The sequence below is a fragment of the Galeopterus variegatus genome, unplaced genomic scaffold (assembly GCF_000696425.1).
Source record: "Galeopterus variegatus unplaced genomic scaffold, G_variegatus-3.0.2 Scaffold322, whole genome shotgun sequence".
NCBI lineage: Eukaryota > Metazoa > Chordata > Mammalia > Dermoptera > Cynocephalidae > Galeopterus > Galeopterus variegatus.
In genome coordinates, this window is record NW_007726433.1 from 577,099 (window position 1) to 582,747 (window position 5,649).

At 41.4% G+C, this 5,649-nt stretch overlaps 1 protein-coding gene across 2 annotated transcripts in view; it reads left to right on the forward strand.

The window, feature by feature from the left end:
* The first annotated feature begins 2,071 nt into the window (after window positions 1-2,071).
* The window catches only part of TM4SF19 (transmembrane 4 L six family member 19), a 12,682-nt gene continuing 9,104 nt past the window's right edge, over window positions 2,072-5,649 (forward strand). For both annotated transcript variants that reach the window (XM_008567474.1, XM_008567475.1), the window contains exon 1: window positions 2,072-2,120. The gene's annotated coding sequence lies outside the window, so the exon portion shown is untranslated. The remainder of the gene's footprint in view (window positions 2,121-5,649) is intronic.

The window sequence follows — 5,649 nt, forward strand, 5'->3', positions numbered from 1 at the left end:
CTTTTAATGATGTCTTTTGATGAAGAGAAGTTATTGATTTTTTTTTTTTTTTTTTTTTGTCTTTTTTTTTTCCGTGTCCGGCAATGGATCGCAACCCTCAGTGTTGCCCCCGTACCGGACCGGGGACCGGCAACGGGATTGCAACCCTCGGTGTTGCTCCCGTGCCTCGCTCAGCCAGTGAGCGGGAACTGGTCTGTATGTGGGATCTGAACCCTCGGGTGGGAGCGCCGCCGTGCTTCCCAAGCGGCGCACTATCCAGTGCGCCACCGGGCCAGCCCAAAAATAATGCAAATTAAAACCACAGGAGATTCCACTAAACACCCACAAGAATGCCTAAAATTAAAAATGTTTGTGAGAATGTGGAGAAACAGGAACTCTCATAAACTGTTTTTGGGAGACTATTTTCGGAAACTGTTTGACAATATCTACCAAAATTAAATATTCACCTACCCAGCAATCCTACTCCTAAGTATATTCCCTAGAAAAATTAGTGCATAGTTCCTTCAAAAGACATGTATAGGAATATTCATTATTTATAATAGGCAAAAGTTGAAAATAAATGTACATCAAGAGTAGAATAAGTTGCAGTATTGTCATACAGTGGAACAATACTCAGCAATAAAAAAAAAAGAATGAATTTTATCATGGATGAATCTTGCAGATAGAATATTGAGTGAAGAAAGCCAGACACAAAAGAGATACTGTATGATTCCATTTATATAAAATTCAGCCAAAAACTGATTGATGATAATAAAAGCCAGAACGGAACTTAACATGGGGGACAAGGGATAATGATGAGAGGGAGCACGACAGAGCTTCTGGGGATTTGGAGATGTCCTATATCTTGATCTGTGTGGTGGTTCACCTGGGCGTATGTGTAATACTTCACCAAATTTTATAATTAAGATTTGTGCATTTTACTGTATCTATATAATACCTAAATATTTTATTTATTTATTTTTTAAAGATGACCGGTAAGGGGATCTTAACCCTTGACTTGGTGTTGTCAGCACCATGCTCTCCCTAGTGAGCTAACCGGCCATCCCTATATGGGATTCGAACCCGTGGCTTTGGTGTTATCAGCACTGCACTCTCCCGAGTGAGCCACGGGCCGGCCCTATAATACCTAAATTTAAAAAAAAAAAAATAGGAGCACAGAGAAAGAAGTGCCTAACTCTGAGTGAAGAAATCAGGGAAGGCTTTCCTGGGGATGTTTGAACTGAACCTCAGATAGGATCCTGTCAAAAGAAGATCATAGATCTCCCATGCAGAAAGCACCTCAAAATGCTCAGCAGTTTTAGGGCCGGCCCGTGGCTCACTCGGGAGAGTGCAGTGCTGATAACACCAAGGCCACGGGTTCAGATCCCATATAGGGATGGCTGGTTGGCTCACTTGGGAGAGCGTGGTGCTGACAACACCAAGTCAAGGGTTACAATCCCCTTACCAGTCATCTTTAAAAAAAAAAAAAAATGCTCAGCAGTTTGGTGTGTCTGTGGTACAAGATGATGGTGGCCTGGAGCCTGAACACGTAAGCTAGAAGGCTAGTAGTACAGGGACCATACAACACACCCAGTCAGCTAAGAGCAAAGTGAGGGTGATAAAGAAAAAAATGGTGGCTGCTCTGCTTGGCGCTGTTCTTCCAAAGAGCCCAGATTCTGTGAAGAGTAAAACAGATGAGGCTAGGAGCTGCTGGTGTGTGGAGAAGTGTTGCTGCTTGGGGAAGGATGGAGGGTGAGGTGTTTCTCATGGGTACATCCAATGACTCATTACGACGTTTTTAACTCATGAGGCCAGGCCTCCTATTTCCTTCCTTAGAATCACATGAAAATGAGCAGAGAGTGGATCATCAGCAGAGCGCTCTCCAGGGAGAGGAAGCTCCTTCAAAAGAGGACTGTGGGCAGTGATGGGGGGGGTGCACACACACACTCACATGCCTGGGTGACCTCTATATATACACAGATCCTCCCTGACCCTCCTGGAAAGTGTCCTGAAAAAAGAACCTTTGGGTCTGGCCCTGCAGGGGTCCTGGCTGGGGCTGCAGGAGCAAAGGCCACTCTGAAGAGAGAGCCCTTCTCCAGGATCTTTCCCTCGCCCATTCTGACTCGTGTCACCAGATGCAGGTAAGCAGAGATGAAAGGGTCCAGTGAGGTGATGGCCAGGGAGCAGTACAGCCTAGTCCTTAAAAGCACAAACTTCCAACTCAGACGAGCCCGGGCTCTGTCACTTAGCCCTGTGTGACTTTGGCAATTCACTTAACGTCTCCTGGCCTCAGATTCTCTGTCCACTTCAGGCTTTTGCATATGACTAGAATACTTTTCTCTAATGCCTTGTTGTCAGTCAAGTTTTAGCATGGACAGCACTTCCTCCAGGAGGCCTTCCCTTGCTTCTGCAGGCTAGGATTAAGTGTTCCCCTGTGTGCTTCCATTATACCTTAAGTCAGACACCTCTGCTTGGCACTTAACACTGCAATCGCTTTTTGCCTTGTCAGTGTTCCCACTAGACTTTTAGTTCCTCAAGAAAAAGGACTGTATCTTTTTTACCATTGTATCCCTCACCCCTAGCATAGTGCCTGACAGATAGTGGTCACTTAGTAAATATCTAACTGATGAAGAAAAGAAAGAAAAGTCTGGCTAAGTGCTGAGTGAAGCATATAGGCACACAGAGAATTTGCAGTCTCTTCCTCCATAACATTTAGCCCATCACCTCGAGTGTTGCCCAGACATCTGGCCGGTGATTCGTTCACTCAGCCAGAATCTCATGTTAGGACCCAGGCCTCCCCTACAACCTGGTTTTAAGGTTTGTACCTTCTTCCGTTTTTGGCAGCTGGCTGGTAAGGAGATCCAGACCTGAGACCTTGGTGTTATAAGGCTGCACTCTAACCAGCTGAGATAACCAGCCAACCTTAAGGTTTTACCTTCTGATCCAGATATCAAATTAGCCAACCTCTTTGCTAATTTCCTGGCTCACGGTTTTGGAAGTATTTCTCAGCATGTTGTGATTTCTAGGGAAACACAGTAAGGGAGAGGAAGTGAAATTCAAACGAAGGCCCAGCCCTCTTAGATCAGCATAGCAAGTGCGTTTAGTGTAAGACTAGAGGGACAGCCAGGGTTCTCTGAATTCCAGTCATCCACAAGGCCACACTCGAGTTCTTAGTTTTCCCTCTGCATGTCCATTATTTTTAGTTTCCCTTCTAAGACTTTCCTGATAGGAAAATTTTCCACAGAAGAGATTGTCAGGGGGATTGACTGTGGTGATCCGTGTCTAGACAGGCCTTACTCGTATCATAGGTGGTATGATTTGAAGGCACAGAAAGCATTCCTGAACAAAAGCATCTCCTGACGCCATGGTCTAGAGCTCACACTTGAAAGACCAACCACACACCGGTCTTTACTTGGGGCGCTGACAAAATGTCAGTCATCTGGGAGGGGAGGGGGTTAAAGTCATTACTTACTAATATCCTCAATGGTTAATTTGCTTCAACACAGAGAAACACACACTGAGAGCCCTGCACTCAATGAGGGGATAGTCTGGGGAGTGTCGTATTTGGTGACTGTGAGAGAAATGCTTAGAGGGCAAATACCCCATGGAGAGGGTATGTAGTAAATGGCACTCATCACAACAAAGTATGAGAACTGCAGCGGAAGTTCCCTGTTGGGGGCAGTGGCAGGTGATGGGCAGGGGCTCTGACATGAGGAGAAGCAGAGATCACCAAGAACTGTGGAGTCTGGGGTGAGGGAGAGGGGCAAGCATACCCCCAAACTAAATGGCTGGCTCAGTGCAGTGTCCAGCACCAGTCTCTTTACCATAAGCCGCAGTCTGGACAAATGGAAAACACTAGGCTAACCAAGTTCTTTAAAAAGAAATTTGAGTTCATAAGTTGTAGAACTGTTTTTTTCAAAAGGTGCGATAAAAACAAAATTTAGGATAATTGTTCCTAGAAAGGAGTCCAGGAAGATGGTAGAACTGGAGAGGGTATACCTGGGGCTTCAATGATATTATTGGTAATGACCTATTTTTTTTAATTGGTTGTAATTAACATGGATGTTGTTAAATTATCCTGTACAAGCACAAATATATTTTATACATAATGGTTAAGTCTTTATGCTCTTACATATTTCATTATATATGTATGATAAATATGAGCATGTGTGTATATATAGACATATATACACATGATCATATATGATATACTTGTATGTACAAGAGTACTTCAAAAAGTTCATGGAAATATTCATATCATCTTTTTTTTTTTTTTTGGCACTAGCCAGTAAGGGGATCTGAACCCTTGATGTTGGTATTATAACACCTCACTCCAACTGAGCTAACCAGCCAGCCCTGTATTATATTTTAATTCTATTTTTCCAGGAAATTTTTGAGGTACCCTTGTGTCATATATATGTGTGTGTGTGTGTATATATATATATATATACACACACAGAGAGAGAGAGAGAGAGAGAAAGCCTCTGATCTATATCATACATATACAAATTTAATTCTATTTTTCCAGGAAATTTTTGAGGTACCCTTGTGTCATATATATGTGTGTGTGTGTATATATATATACACACACACATAGAGAGAGAGAGAGAGAGAAAGCCTCTGATCTATATCATACATATACAAATTTTATGATTATGTGCAAAGCAATGTGTTATAGAGGAGTGTCAAGAGACTTAAGGGATGACTGGTCCATGTGCAGTGGTGTTTACAACTAACTGATCACAACCAGCTACAGGTTTCTTTGTTCCTTCTCCACTCCCACTGCTTCACTTAACTAGCCTTAAAAAAAAAACAAAAAACGAGGGCTGGCTGGTTATCTCAGCTGGTTAGAGTGCAGCCTTATAACACCAAGGTCATGGGTTTGGATCCCTGTGCCAGTCACCCATCAAAAAATAAAATTAAATTAAATTAAGAAATAAAAGAGCCTTAAGGTATAAAGATAGACATGTAACTCAACTGCAAAGTGGAAACAGGCTACTTCCTGGGAATGTTATGGCCTGGATTTTTTTTCAGATCCACATTGACATGAGTCTACACAAATGTTACTAGTCCTATTTTATTCATATTTTTAAAAAAACAACAAGAAGTTCACAAATCATCAAAAATATAAAGGAGAGAAAGGAGTATAAGGAGTACAAGAGACATTTCATACTTTATCTAGAAATGGCATTTTAATTTTTAATCAACTTTATTAATATATAATTAAAATTCAATAAGAATCACAAATTTTAAGCGTAAAGTTTGATGATTCAGTACATACAGTTATGTATTCACCACCAGAATCTAGATATAGAAATTTCTATCACCTCAAAAAGTTTCCTTTTGCCCCTGTATTAATCCTCTCTCCCATTCCTAGCCCCTGGAAACCACCAATCTGTTTTTGTTACTGGTTTTACCTTTTCTAGAATTTCACATAAATGGAAAACAATGAGTTGTCTTTTGTTTCTGGCTTCTTTCACTTAGCATAATGCTTTTGTGGTTCATTCATGTTGTTATATGTGTCAGTAGTTTAGTTATTTTTATTGCCTTGTAGTAGAACTCAATAGTATGGATACAGCACAATTTTTCTATTCACCTATGGATGAACATTTGGGTTGTTTCTAATTTAAAAATTTTTTTTTTTATCATAGTAAAATATGTAACATAAAA